The sequence below is a fragment of the Eptatretus burgeri genome, chromosome 12 (assembly GCF_056783735.1).
Source record: "Eptatretus burgeri isolate ZD-2024b chromosome 12, Ebu_testis_v1, whole genome shotgun sequence".
Lineage (NCBI taxonomy): Eukaryota > Metazoa > Chordata > Myxini > Myxiniformes > Myxinidae > Eptatretus > Eptatretus burgeri.
In genome coordinates this window covers 72,950,624-72,966,284 of record NC_140972.1, presented here as the reverse complement: position 1 = coordinate 72,966,284, position 15,661 = coordinate 72,950,624, and the positions used below count along the sequence as shown (strand labels likewise).

Genomic DNA, 15,661 nt, shown 5'->3' with positions numbered 1-15,661 from the left:
GGCACCCCACGAAGACCAAGAATCCTCCAGAGGACATCCCGATTCACTGAATCGAACACTTTACAGAGATCAACATAGGCTGCAAGCAGCCCCTGCCGAAACTCTCGTCTGCGTTCGATGAGGACACGAAGTGCAAAGATACGGTCAATCGTTGACCTCTTTGGTGTAAAGCCTGACTGCTCTGGACACTGGTGCTCAAGCAGATGGTGGCGAACCCTGTCAAGAATTATCCGAGCAAAGACCTTGCCCGGCACTGAGAGTAGCGTCACCCCTCGGTAGTTGTTGCAGTCTTGGCGATCACCCTTCCCTTTCCAGAGAGGGACAACAAGGCCCCTCTTCCAGTCAGTTGGGATGATGCCTGTGTTCCAGGCAGAGCACAAAACTGCATGCAACGACATGAGTGCAGCATTTCCACCAGCCTTGAGAAGTTCAGCATGGATGCCACAGATCCCTGGAGCTTTGCCCCGTTTCAACTGGTTCACCGCAGCCCGTGTTTCCACAAGCGAAGCTGGACCACAGTTGATTCGAGGGTCAGCAACAGGCATTGTAACACCCTTGACGTCCAACTCGACAGCTGGGGGATCAGCCTGGTACAACCGCTCAAAGTAACCGGCCCAGCGGGCCTTCACTTCAGACTCCTCTGTCAAGAGCTTACCACTCTCTGCTCGAACTGCAGTGCTCCGAGTGATGGGCTTGGATGAACGTAATGCACAAATTCCCCTGTAAGCGGGACGAGAATCACCTGTCCACAGGTGATGCTCTACCCCTTCACAGATTCCTCGCACATAGGCCTCCTTGTCCACCCTCAGTGCACGTACAGTTTTACGCCTCAGCTCCCTGAACAGCTCAGCTCTGCCATTCAGCCTGGCACTGCGACTCTGGTCAATGGTATCCAGTGTCCCTTGAGAGACAAAATTCTTCTTTGCCCTGCGGTGAGCTCCAAGGCATCCACCGGCAACATCAAGGACGGTGGTCTTGAAGGCGCTCCACAACTCTTCAGGACCCCCCAAAGCACCCAGACCCCCCAAGTGTCCACTCAGCCTGTTCGCAAACTCCTCAGCTACTCTCTCATCCCTGAGCTTGGCAACATCCAGCCTAGGCTGGGATGGTACCATTCTCCAGGATTTAAGGTGCAGCTTTAGAGTTGCTACAACAAGCCTGTTGTCAGTATTGAAGAACTGAGCACTTCGGTAGACCCTGCAGTTCTGGATCATCCTCCAACGACAGTCAATGAGGACATGGTCAATCTCCTTTGCCACACCGCCAGCGTTGGAATACCAAGTCCAGCGATGAGCTTGTGGGCGCTGAAACCATGAACCAGCCACCCTAAGTCCATGACTTCTTGCAAAGTCAAGGAACTTAGTGCTATTCTGGTTCATAGTTCCTGACCCATGGGGACCAACACACACCTCATAACCATCCCTATCAGTTCCAGTCGATGCATTGAAATCCCCCAAGACTAGAAGTGTATCTCGTCTGGGGCACTGATCAACCACAGACTCGAGTTTGTGTGGAGTTTGAGTGGAGTTTGTGTGGGAATTATGTGGAAACTTGAGTTTGTGTGGAGAATAATTACTCTGAGTTGTGCAACATGACAGAAGATGCTGAACCCAAAACAAAAATGGTAATTCATAGCCAACTAAATCTGCACAATGATTCTTCCATCAAGTCTCATCAAGCTTACTCAAGAGCATATCAGGAAACCATGAGATAATTCCACTTGCTATTACAGTTGAGTTAGGCCACAAAGGCTCTTTGGTTGTTGACTGTTGAAAGCCTGAAATGCACTGCTGAGAGTTCATGTTGAAAACATTCCAGATAAGTAGAATGCCCAAGATAACATCCAAAGTCATCCTTTGAGCAGAAGAGGTTGAAGAGCAGTTGCAGGACCAAATAACAGCCATTGACTTGATGAAAACAACCAAAGGTTGAACATTCATGATGTTGTCATGAGTAAAAAAAGAAATGCTTTGCACTGAGATAATGCTTTACTGTTGTCAAATCAGCCTGCAGAGAAAGATTGCCCCAACAGTCATCTCATTGACTGATTTATTTTTCTGATAAATTTTCCTCATTAGTGCAATTTTGGGCTGATGTTGGCAGCAGACGAGTTGCGAAGATTATGTTGGTCATTTCTGGAACAAGCTCTCAAGTCTGCTGCTTTGGAAAACCCTCCTTTCTTCTTCGCAAGTGACTCCACATTATATTGTGCAATTCTCCATCCAACGGATGGGATGGCAGCAATGGCTTCCCTCTCTGCCGATACGAAAAGGACTAGATACGAGACGAACCTTTGGAACACATCTTTTGATTCAAGCAAACCTTGCATTTTCATGCTGTATCACTGGAAAGATTGTCAAAACAACTGCATATCTACGTCCTCAATCAACCACTGGAAGAGGTTCAGTCTCTCGGCATTTTGAGACAGCATCAGCTATGACCTTCCCTGGACAGACCATATATCAAAGCTGGCCTCCAAATCCAGCCAAAGACTGGTCATCCTCTATGGTGCCAAGTAATCATTTTGGTAAATATGAACTTTTCTCAGGCTACAATGTCTTTATTTGTAGCTCAATGGTATATACTAATCTCTTCTATAGGCTGGTGCCCCTGCTTCACACGCATCTATCCTATATGCTGTGGAATCCAAAGCTATCAACATCATAGGTATCTCCCACAAAGAAGCAGAAGCACAGGACATGCGGCTGTCTCTCATAGCAGAAAGGTTAATGGTTCTGCTGTTTTCTACTGCCTCTCTTCAGGTCTTGCTCCATCTTGTTATTCATCCCTTCACTCCTCCCCAATCCTTCTAAGTTATATTCTTCCAACAACCCCCTTATTTTTAAACTCCCAAGATCCAGGCAAGTGCTCAACTCTATTCCTTTGTTCCTTTCCTCTCCTGCTTGTGGAACCTTCTTCCTCAGTCTATTCAATCCCACTCTTCCCTTCAGGGCTTCAATTTTGCAGTGTACCCCACCTCAGGTCATCCCTATACCCATAATGTTTTTTATCCTCTTGAACTCTGCCCATTCATTTGTAGTTTGCTGTTTCCTTCCCTCTTCTCTCCTTATCCTCCTCCTGTTTATTCATCTTGTTGCATCAACATGTTGCCCCACTGCTCCACTGCTAGTGTGTTGCCTTATTCCCTCTATCACCTCACTCTTCAATGAACCTCTACTCTGCATACATTTTTTTTAAAACTCAGTTAATGTCTGCTAACAAGTTACATGTGCCTGATGAAAGGTTAACTTCCGAATGGCAAATTATTTTAGCTATTGACCTTGTCTACATCACAAGTTATTCTCTCTTGCCTAGTGACCTGTAATAAAATATACCTTGTCTATAAAATCCGTGACCTTTGCACCTGAGCAATAAAATAGATTGTCCATATCAAACCTTGCATTCCCACGCTGTATTTCTGGACGGTTTGTGCAAACAACTCACCTATAAATTTCCTCAATCAACCATTAGAAGAGGTTCAGTCTCTCGATATTCTGATACTCAGCATCAGCTGTGACCACCCCTGGGCAGACCATATATCAAAGATGGCTTCCAAAGCCAGCCAAAGACTGGACATCGTGCCAAGTACTTTTTTCAGTAAAGATGAACTTTTCTCAACCGATAACGTCTTTACTTGTAGCTCAGTGGTATATACTTCTCTCCCCTCTGGGCTGGTGCCCCTGCTTCACACCTGTCTTTCCTAAATGCTGGTTATCATCTTATACCATACCCATGAGCAAGCATGGCATTGGTTAAATGGTTAAGGTGGCTGGCTTGAAATCTTAGGGTCTTGAGTCTGAACCTTTTGTTGTGCTGTTGAAATAACACCAGGTAGCTCAGCCTGTCATCCTTCTGAGGTTGGCAAAATGAGACCCAGCCTACTGACTGGTAACAGGGGCACTGCATTGGTGACACAGCAGTGCTTCCAGAAATTATGCAACCAGCAGCCCCAGGCTGCATACGAAACAGCAACACTCAAGTGCAAACCTTTCATCATTTGACAATGATTTGATTGTCAGATTATTTTTTTTTAGATCCTCGTGGAGGATCTCTAAGTCTTACTCACGTTGTTGTTCTTGTGGACTTTTTTGTTTCACAGCCTACAGTTTTCATCGAAACTTCATGAAACTTGGCGTGTGTATGTAAAAATACCCTGCGCAGACAGTAACCATCTCCGATTTTGAAAATTCCTCCAAGAAAAAAAGTTATGACGTCAAAATATCTCCGCTAATGGAAATCGCCTAAAAAATTATCTCCGAAACTAGGCAAGCTTTTTGAATTCTGTTTGCGGGAATCGAACAGGGCATTAGCAGAGATGAGTTACCGCACATATGATAATCACTATGACGTCATATCAATTTTTATGACGTCATTCCTATTTTTTGACATTTTTTGTTTCACAACCCAGAGTTTTCATCGGATCTTCGTGAAACTTGCCATGTATATGCAGAAAGCCCACGCGCAGGCAGAAACCATCTCCGATTTTGGAAATTTTACCTTGAAAAAAAGTTGACGTCATAATATCGCCGCTAATGGAAATCGCCTATACCATTATCTCTGAAACTAGGCAAGCTGTTTGAATTTTGTTTGCGGGAATCAAGCCGGGCATAAGCACAGATAATTTATCGCAAACCTAATGCATCACAATGACGTCATATTCGTTTTTATGACGTCATCATTAAGTGGACGAGGATCTTAGCTCATTTGAGCTTGTTATCCACCTAAGTGCCCCATCATAGCTTGAGTTGCTTTTGTAAAATAAAGCGTGTCCTTATGCAGAACGAAGCATCCCATAAGTCTGTAACATTTCAATTTCTTGGATTATCAATTCATTGGACACGGAAAATTCTGACTGTAAACTTCAGGAATGTTTTTTTTTTTCTGCAATCTTAATTTTATTTCAAATGAATTGTATACTCGAACACTGAAGAACATAAATCGCCTTGTTGGCACTTTCAAAACCCTTCTGTTTAGCAGTACCTGGACAAAATGTTACAGCATTTTACATCATCTCGACCAATCAAATCTGCTGCTTGCAGACCCTGCCCATGCCTTTCATTTCTCAAGAGTGAGCAGGGTAAGGCGTTCGATGAACTCTCTAGTTTTGGAAAGAGTTTCTTGTGGAAGCTTATATATATATATATATATATATATATATATATATATATATATATATATATATATATATATATATATATATATATATATATATATATATATATATATATTTCACGAGCAAGTGTTAATTGTAGAGCGAAACAACAGAACAAGCTCTTAAACATGAATTATGTATTTGCATAACGTATGCACTTTTTGAAGCCTTTTAATAGGAGTCCCATGAATTGACCTGTTTCCTGACAGCAGAGGTTGGGCAGAGGCATTTAGCATCACATTGTTACTAATCCGTGAGCTGCCACACCATAAGCTGCTCATTATGAATCGGATACCGTGCCTGGCCTGCCAGCGGGCATGCGTGATTGAGAGACGTTGAGACCAAGCATGATCGGTAGTCAATTCTCTCCATAAATTGCTGCATGTGTGTGTTCAGCGATGCAGAGATTATAACATGTGACCATGAAAGTGAAATGTACCAAAACATTTGCGATACAAGTTTACACGACCAGAATGGCAGTGGGGAAAAGTGAATGAGCTCATATTTGAATGTCACCCATATGGTTTGAAGGTTACACTGAAAAGGAAAACATACACAGTCACTGGTTTGTTAACAACACCTGTTGTGCTTGTTATTTAAGTAAAACTATAGGGTATAACCTGTCTGGTACTATGATAAATCCACTTGTTTCATGAGAGGAGATTCCTGTTGAAATCCCATGTACTATGTGTGATAACTTTTATATTTTATACCGTTTTTGTCATTCCAGCAAGCCTGGTGTCAGCTTTGTGGTTAAAGTGGCTGGCTTGGGATCTAAGGGGCATGGATTTGAGCCCTTTATACGTTGAATTAACACCAGGTGGGTTGACAGCTTGTCATCCTTCTGAGGTTGGTGAAATGAGTACCAGTGTACTGGGGTGATAACTAGTTGGGGTAACCTGTGTTGGAGTGGTGACCTGTCCAGTACTGTACTCCTTGCCAATGAAACTCCCTTGATAGCTCAAGGTGCCTTTGTGGTGTGAAAGGAATGGTATTGGAATTAATATTATTATTATTATTATTTGTCATTCCATGATAAGACATCAGCATGGTGACAAAAGCACACTGTTGCCTGCTGATGTCCTCATCCCCCTTATGGTACATGCATGAGCTCCTCCATGAGTCCTAGATTGCAGAAAGATAAAACCAATCTCCTCATTACCCCCATGTGTGCGAAGCGAAAAGTGGGGTTAAGCAATTGGTTCACTTTTTCTGTCCGTCCACAAACGTCAGTTTATTTATGATCAAGGAACAATTTAATTTCAATTAAGTGTTATATTTTGATCACGAATCGGAACATGAAACTGCAGTTTCGTAGTACTTTGGCTCTGTATTTGTCCCGATCACACATTCAGAGGGAGGAGTGAGATTATATTTAACTCTGTCTGCCTATCTGGCAATCAAACAAAATCGAAAATCATTCCAAGCAGGAAACTTACTGTTTTTCGCGAAGTCATAAAGGACACACACAACAGGCACAGAGAACGAACATAACGTAAAATAAGGTGGTGTATAAGACGCTGCACCAACGGCAGGAAACTTCCGATTTTTTTTTTCTACAACCTTTAAAATCTTTATTTAATATCATTTGAATTATACAGTTGAACACCGAAGAACACAAATGGCCATGTTGGCACTTTTAAAAACCTTTCGTTTTGCGGTATATGGACAAAATATTACGTCATTTTCCATTATTTCTACCAATCAAATTTGCTGCTCGCAAACCTTCGCCCATGTCCATTTTTCTCAAGACTGTGCAGGGTAGGCTGTTCTACATCTATGAACTCTAGTTTTTAAAGTAAATGCTCCATGTGCTTAAAGGCTTAATGGTTAAGGTGGCTGCCTTAAGATCTTAGGGTGTTGAGTTGAAGCCCCTACCCATTGAATTAACACCAGGTGAGTTGATTCAGCCTGTCATGCTTCCGAAGTTGGCAAAATGAGTACCGCACCAGCTCACTGGCAACAGGGGCACTGTATCAGCGGCACAGCTGCATCACCAGAAAATGATGCAGCCAAACAGCCACAGTCTGCAAGTGAAGAAATAAATAACACCTCTGAGCTTTCTAGCCTGGGTTTGAATCTTGACCCAGCACTAAATTGTCATCCTGATGTTTCGCAACCAGCGTGATTCATCAATGCGTGTGCCGTCCCTCGGACGAATGTTAAACTGGGTGTCCCATCTGTTGGCAATAGTTAGTGGACATTGAAGATCTCGTGGTGTCCTTCTTGAAGAGTAGGTGAGTTATTGCCAGCACCCTGAACAAATTACAAATTCCTGCTTGGAGTGTGAATACCAATTGATATGGTCCTCTTGGAAGCTCCTTGAGATCAGGTTGCACCGCTTGCTCTCCTCGAGTACAATTGCTGCCTGGGCAGCAGTTTCTGCAGCGTAAACAGATTGACAAGGTGGTTCACATGTTTCATGTGTTCCATACGAATGGCATCCTTCAGCTATGAAGGGCAACCAATGATGTGTATGTACATTGAAGTGAATATAAAAGAGATTTTATAATGCATATCTCCAGGGGTGAGAACTATATTTTACTTCAATCATCGTCAAAACCAATAATAGACTTTGGTCTGAGACTTGCACTTCGTTCAAGTTGAGACCCTCATTTTCTGGACTCAACCTTGCACTCAGGATTTAAAGGCTGTGATGAAATACCCTACGATTATAGATCACCCAAGTCTGACAGAATTGGACAGAGGAAGTGCAACAGTTTACCTGTAAGCTGTTTAGCCTGCATTGGATTCTCGACTCGACTCTAAACTGTAACAATAGTGCTTTGTAGGGAGGGCATTGTTTAAAAAAAAGTGTGTCATCCATCTCAATGGATGCTAAGCTGGTGGTCCTGCGTCCCAGAATCGATTGCTGGTGGACGTAAAATGTCTCATGGTGTCTTTTTCAAAGTGTTGATGGTTGTCGATGGCACAGTGAATAAATTACACATCCCCCCTCCCCCAGAACTCGCACTCCATAACGTCCAACCCGCAAGTTGGGGCTCTGGCATATCACCACCTACTTTGCACCATGGTTCATGGCAGAGCCTTCAACATTTGCAGGATAAGTAACAATGACAAAACAAAAACAGACTCAGATAAAGAACTGAGTCAAGTTTTATGTTGTATTGTAGTATGGTATATTCAAAATTTAGTATATAATAGAGACGTAGTAATCCTTTGGGATCATTCAACAGTGCAACATGCGTTTACCCAAAATTTTACACCCACATGAAATCCCCTGTAATGCTCATTCTGTAACACTGGACCAGACACCCCCTGAATCTAAACACTATAATATGAGAGAGAGAGAGAGAGAGAGAGAGAGAGAGAGAGAGAGAGAGAGAGAGAGAGAGAGAGAGAGAGAGAGAGAGAGAGAGAGAGAGAGAGAGAGAGAGAGAGAGAGAGAGAGAGAGAGAGAGAGAGAGAGAGAGAGAGAGAGAGAGAGAGAGAGAGAGAGAGAGAGAGAGAGAGAGAGAGAGAGAGAGAGAGAGAGAGAGAGAGAGAGAGAGAGAGAGAGAGAGAGAGAGAGAGAGAGAGAGAGAGAGAGAGAGAGAGAGAGAGAGAGAGAGAGAGAGAGAGAGAGAGAGAGAGAGAGAGAGAGAGAGAGAGAGAGAGAGAGAGAGAGAGAGAGAGAGAGAGAGAGAGAGAGAGAGAGAGAGAGAGAGAGAGAGAGAGAGAGAGAGAGAGAGAGAGAGAGAGAGAGAGAGAGAGAGAGAGAGAGAGAGAGAGAGAGAGAGAGAGAGAGAGAGAGAGAGAGAGAGAGAGAGAGAGAGAGAGAGAGAGAGAGAGAGAGAGAGAGAGAGAGAGAGAGAGAGAGAGAGAGAGAGAGAGAGAGAGAGAGAGAGAGAGAGAGAGAGAGAGAGAGAGAGAGAGAGAGAGAGAGAGAGAGAGAGAGAGAGAGAGAGAGAGAGAGAGAGAGAGAGAGAGAGAGAGAGAGAGAGAGAGAGAGAGAGAGATGTTTGTCTGTCTGTCACCATTTTTCTCAGAGATGGCTGAACAGATCTTTGTGAAACTTTCAGAGGTTCATCAGTGAGTGCCAAGGAGTGTTTTAGCCAATAAATAAAGAAATAACATTGGATGAGAACTATATTTTGTAACAATAAATAAATAAATAAATAAATGTTGGGGGAAAAAAAAAGTTGAATTTTTTTTGCATTTTATTTTTAATCGCTCTATAGTGCCTCAGCCTTTGTAGTTATGTGAAAGATGAAAGGTAATAGCAAATATTTCCCTATCCTATTCCTTAGTGGGTGTAGGGAAGTGGTGTAGGCCCCACAAACAATAGAAAAAAAACAAAATTTGATTTCTTCAAAATGCCAACTGGATTATATTTGTTCCCATTGTGGCATGTCTACTAGAAATGCAAGTAGAATGCATTCTTTGCAAAATTTGGTAACCGCTATTTTCGAAAGGATTTTGACTTGATGAATACAATGGGCTCAGTTGCCAAACTCTCCCATCTGTTCTCTCTCTCTCAAACTCTCCCAAGCACAGACAATCCCCATCGGTTGGCAACCATGTTGAGGAGGAAATTCCTCCTTGCGAAATGCCCGACTGAGTGCGGTGATAAAAGCGGTACCGTTGTTATGACGTCACTGGTACCCAGAGTAGTATCTTGGGAAGTGAGGGTACTTCCCCCAAGCTCAGTGTGGCTGTGTTAAGTGTTTGTCGTGTCTGTGTGTGTGTGTGTGTGTGTGTGTGTGTGTGTGTGTGTGTGTGTGTGTGTGTGTGTGTGTGTGCGCGCGCGCGTGCGTGCACACGTGAGTGGCAGCTCCATTACAAGCCTTAGACCTTGTATAAAAAGAAGACGAAAAAAAGCCCCCGAAAGACCTCCAATAACCTTAAGACCCCCAATGCCCCCCAAATCATCAAGACCCTTAAGACCCCAAAGACCTTTAAGATCCCCAAGACCCTTTAAGACCCCGAAGATGCCTAAGATCCATAAGACCCCAACACCCTTTCGAGGGCTGGGTTTGCAATGGCGCCAGGCCTACACTTAGAAGGGGCCCAGAGCAAACAATTTTTATTGATTTATTTTGTTTGTTTTAAGTGCACACACACATCGTTATACATTTCAATAAAGGATATGTCTAAAATTTAATGCTACTTTAAAAAAAACATTCCACCTATTTCAATTGATAAAAAAACCAAAACATACAGTACTACCGTTTTTGGCATGTGATGTCACCACAGTCCACACTGTAAATGGCGGACATTCCAGTTTGAGTACCACACACAGAGCAGGAGAGTTATAGTTAGTTTAGACAACAACTGGATAATTAGTCACACAAATGAGGAAGAAACATTTGAGCGGCACTCAGAAACACAGACGTAAAGTAGTCCAGTCCATTGGGACCATACTCTGTACAGAGCGTTGGTGCTGCCGAAGCAGTCTCCTTGGCTATTGGGCACAATCCTGGACAGGTCGCCACTCTGACGCAGGATACTTGAATGACTCGGTCATCCCAGCAAGCTGGTACTCATTTTGCCGACCTCGGAAGGATGGCAGGCTGAGTCAACCCCCTGGTGAATTAATTCAGCGGGCTACGAGGCTTGAACTCAGGACCCTCAGATCCCAAGCCGCCACCCTAACCACTGAGCCAACACCAGGCTACACGTAAAGTAGATAAGGATGAAAATGAAGCAAAACTGCCTCATATATATATATATATATATATATATATATATATATATATATATATATATATATATATATATATATATATATATATATATATATATATATATATATATATATATCATATATATCATATATATATATATATATATATATATATATATATATATATATATATATATATATATATCATATATATCATATATATATATATATATATATATATATATATATATATATATATATATATATATGAGCCTGGTGTTGGCGCAGTGGTTAGGGCAGCGGCTTAGGATCCAAAAGGTCCTGAGTTCAAACCCCGTTTGGCCACTGAATTAATACACCAGGGGGTTGACTCAGCCTGTCATCCTTCCGAGGTCGGCGAAATGAGTACCAGTATACTGGGCCGGTGTATACCCCGGTTAAAATAGGTGTACCATATCCCTGTGTTGTAAGAGGCGACCAGGGTTGCGTCAGGAAGGGCATCCGGCGTAAAACATGTGCCAAATCACTATGCGGATCATACGGATGATCCGCTGTGGCGACCCCAAACGGGAGCAGCCGAAAGAAGAAGAAGAAGATATATATATATATATATATATATATATATATATATATATATATATATATATATATATATATATATATATATCAGCAGCTACTTCAGTTACAGTGCTTCTGCTGTGTGCAGTGTTAAAAACGACTTCTGTATCGATCTGTCTTTTGCAATGGTTCCCCAAATGGGGGCCCACAATTTTTTTTGGTTAATCCGCAAAGCCCACAAAAGGTTAATCCGGCCCTGACCCTTAATACCCCTAAGTCCCTTAAGACCCCTTAGACCTTTAATACCCTTGAAGACCATGAAGACCCGAGATGCTGAATACCCCAATACCCCATCGGCCCTTCAGACCCCTTAAGACTTATTAATTAAGACCCCTTTTACCTTTAGACCGCTTCACCCTTTAGATTCCTAGAATCTTAATACCTTCAGACCCCTTAGACCTGAACGCCATTTAGACCCCTCACATTCTTCAGACATGTTAGACAACTTTGACCTTTGGCCCTTTAGAGCTTTAGCCCACTTCGACCTTTTTAGATCCTTTTTACATGCAAGAAAGATATGACCGTTTTTGACCCTTTAGAGTTTAGACCCTCACTACTTTTGGAACGTACCCTTTTGACCTTTAGACCATCTCCAACCTTTAAAGTGCACAACACACAAACATCTGTTGTCTTCTTGCAAAACACAGACTCTACTTTTTCAGCAACTACGGTAATGTGCAAACGACCTACCCAGCAGGAGGGTTATAATCTGCTAGTTCATAATAATAAATGTCAGTGTGTCAGTCAGTTGGTTAGTGTGTGTGTGTGTGTGTGTGTGTGTGTGTGTGTGTGTGTGTGTGTGTGTGTGTGTGTGTGTGTGTGTCCTCCATTACTTCAAAACCATGAAACTTATAGAGGCCCCAAACTTTGCATGCATAATAAAGGAATTCCAAGGGAGTGCATGGATGAAGACTGGGTATTCGAGTAAATTTAAACACCCTTTTGAAGATAATTAATGGCTTACCTTCATGAAAGGCTCATCCTTGGTCAGCCCAACTTCACCTCACAGGGGTCTTAGCCACCATTTTGATTTGGCCTATTCAAATATGCCTTGCCTTGGAAACACAATCGCTGCTCTCACGGGCAAATTAAAGTATATAATCGAAGTTCCACCGCTCAAATCTTGTTCCTTCCCCTGCCCACTCCCATCTTTACAATACCACAACCCAGTTTCATCCTTACCCTCTCTCCACCCCTCCCTTCTCCCTCCTCACCCATGACTGTGCCTGCTCTCATCATCTCCGCTCCCTCTCAAAGCTTCCCTCTCATTCCTCCATCTCAATTCAGCCGCCTACTCCCTCGTCAAGGCAAACATCACTATTTACTCCCCAAGCTTCCTCGTCACCTTTCTCAAATGCTTACCCCACACCTTTCTTCCTCAATTCTCCACCCTCACCCTTCTCCCTCAATTCTCCAATCTCACCTCTCCCCCTTCAAATTTCCCCCCTCTCATCCCCTTCTCAAACCTGCCCCCCTTCAAATCCACAAAGCTGCCTCCATCTCCCATCCTCTCTCTTCTAACTCATTCACCCACCTTCTCCAATCTCCTACTTCCATTTGGCCCCCTATTATTACGCCCCACTGCAACTCATCCCTTCACGAGCTCGCCCTTTATCCTCCTCCCCATAGCTCTTCTGCACTCTCCTACACAACTTGTCTGTGCCTCAGGGATGGCAAATCCTTTTGAAGACAATCTCATTTCTTTCCATAAAGCTCGGAACAAGTGTGTGTCTACCCTCAGCAGAGCCAGGAAACATCTTTCTAATCTCAAGTCTGAACTCTCAAACCTGTCTCCCTCCTCCAAATCCTAGTGGCATCTCTGGTGTATGTTCCCGTTTTAGGTCTGTCTGTCTCTGGTGGTATTAGGTATATGTTTTGGTATTAGATGTATATTAGGTGTATATTAGGTTTTTGGTATTAGGTGGTATTCGGTGTATGTTTTGGTATGAGGTGTATATTAGGTGGTATTAGGTGTATATTAGGTGGTATTTGGTTTATATTAGGTTTTAGGTGTATGTTAGGTCTGTCTCCGGTGTATGTTCCCTCTCCATCCACTCCCTTACCTGAAATGGCTGCACAGTTGACATCACATGAAAAGGCTGAATGCCTATACTCTGTTTGTTTCTCAATCTTGTGTCCCAAACCAATTGCTTTCTCTACCCACCTTACCCAGTCACACCCAGCTGTTCCTGGACTCTGTGTCCTTTACTCCTGACAAGGTGGAGAGCTTGCTATCAAATCTTGACTCTGATTCTGCAACCGGTCTAAAGGGCATCAGCCCTCATTTCCAAAAATCCTGCTCTACTGCTCTTGCTCACCCTCTCTCTGTTCTATTCACCCTCTCGTTTACTCAAGGTCATCTCCCATCTACTTAGAAACCAGCAAAAATCACTGCTCTGCATAAAAAGGTGCAAAAACGGATCCCTACAATGACAGATCAATCAGCCTGCTCCCAATCATCAGCAAGGTCATGGAATCCATCATCGCTTCTGACATCAAATCCCTTCCCTTATCCAATGCCTTGATTTCCGATCATCAATGTGGATTCAGACCAGGTCACTCTATCCTGGACATGCTGCTTCTGCTCTCCCAACAATAGATGGAGGTCCTCAATGCCAGACATGAGCTCAAAACCATCTCCCGAGACAAATCGCGTGCTTGCGATACGGTCTGATGCCCTCATCTGCTCAACAATCTCTCTTCCTATGGTATCCAAGGCCGTCTCCACTCATGGCTCGCAGACCTTCTCTCCTGTCACAGTCAACGTGTGGCCCTTAATGGAATTCTCTTATCCCCTCTTCCTGTCCCGACTGGTGTTCCTCAAGGCAGGGCTCTGGGCCCTGTGCTTTTTCTGGTTTTCATCAATGATCTCTCCAACTCTAGAAATCCTCTTTTTTTCTTGCTGATGACTCAACCCTCTGCCATATCACCTCTCATCCCACAGATCGGCAAGCAGCAGCCTCCTCACTCTGCAGATCTCGATACAATCATAAGCTGGTCCAACACTTGGAACATGTCTTTAAATATGGACAAATCTTACACTCTCACTACGTCTCTCTGAAAGGAGCATCTGGAACCCCACCCCACCCACCATCTACTTTCTCAGCAATCCTCTTGAAGTCCTTTCATTCATACTTTTGGGCATCACTATCTGCCCTGATCTTTCCTGAGAAAGCCACATCTCCAAGCTGGCCTCCAAAGCCAGTTGCCGACTGGGCATCCATCCTAAGTCGTGCAAAGTCCTTCCTTGGCAAACCGGAGCTCCTGACCACATACAAAGTGTTCATCTGCTGCCTGATGGAGTACTGATCTCCCCTCTTTGTTGGTGCTCCTGCCTCACACCTTTCTCAGCTTCACGCTGTGGCAGCCAAGGCACTTAAATCATTGGTATCTCTCCCGCAATGAAGCTGAGTCTTTGGGTCTCTCACGCTCTCATTGTAGGCAGGTCAGTGGTCTTTCTGTCTTCTACCATCTCCTCTCTGGCCTCCCCCCCCCCCACCCTGTCTGTGACCCCCTTCAAATTCCCTGCTTTCCTTCCTGAAAGTCTTTGTAGTGTCCATCTTGTTTATCCTGTGCACCTTGCCCCATCCCTCTTCCTTCCACAGATCTTCTCATGTCTCTGTTCCACACTGTTTTGTGTTTCCCTCTCCCACCCCTCTTCTCTCCTGCTCCCCTTGATATACGTTCTCTCTGTTTGCTCTTATACAAGCCTCAATATTGTACACAAAAAATTAGAAGTAATTATGCACTCGTCCACTTCAATATACACCCTGCAAAAATTCCTTTGTGGGAGGAGGAAGGGGAAGGTTGGAGGAGGGAGAGGAAGGGACGGGTGGATGTAGGATGGGAAGAGATGGGGAGGTAGTCCAGAGTGACGGAGGTGGGGTGGGAGGAGGTGAGAGGAGTGAGCACAAGGGGTGGGGTGAGGTGGGGTGGGGTGGGAGGAAGTAGGTTCAAGGTGGGATGTGGGAGGGGTAGGGGTGTGAGTATGGAGGGGAAGGGTGGAGGTGGGAGTAGGGAGGGGAAGGGCTGGTGGGGTAGGAGAGGGTATGAGGGGGTGGGAGGTGGAAGGGAGGGGAAGGGGTGGAGTTGGAGTTGGGGGGGAGGGGAGGGGGTGGGGTGGGATGGGAGGAGGCAGGGGAAAGGATGGAAGGAGAGAGGAGAATGGGTGGGGTAGAGTCCCAGAGGGAGGGGTGGGGTGGGAAGAGGCAGAGGAGGGAGTGGAAAGAGGGAGGGGAGGGGTGGAAGGAGGGACCCGTCATTGC

At 44.2% G+C, this 15,661-nt stretch overlaps 1 long non-coding RNA gene across 3 annotated transcripts in view; it reads right to left on the bottom strand.

Moving 5' to 3' along the window:
* The window catches only part of LOC147015909 (uncharacterized), a 129,940-nt gene that overhangs the window by 31,979 nt on the left and 82,300 nt on the right, over positions 1–15,661 (bottom strand). The window contains exon 3 of one of the 3 annotated variants that reach the window (XR_015049913.1): positions 7,285–7,534. The exons of the other annotated variants lie outside the window; for them this stretch is intronic. This is a non-coding gene — a long non-coding RNA (uncharacterized LOC147015909). Of the gene's footprint in view, positions 1–7,284; positions 7,535–15,661 lie in introns of those variants that run through there. 3 annotated transcript variants of the gene reach the window in all.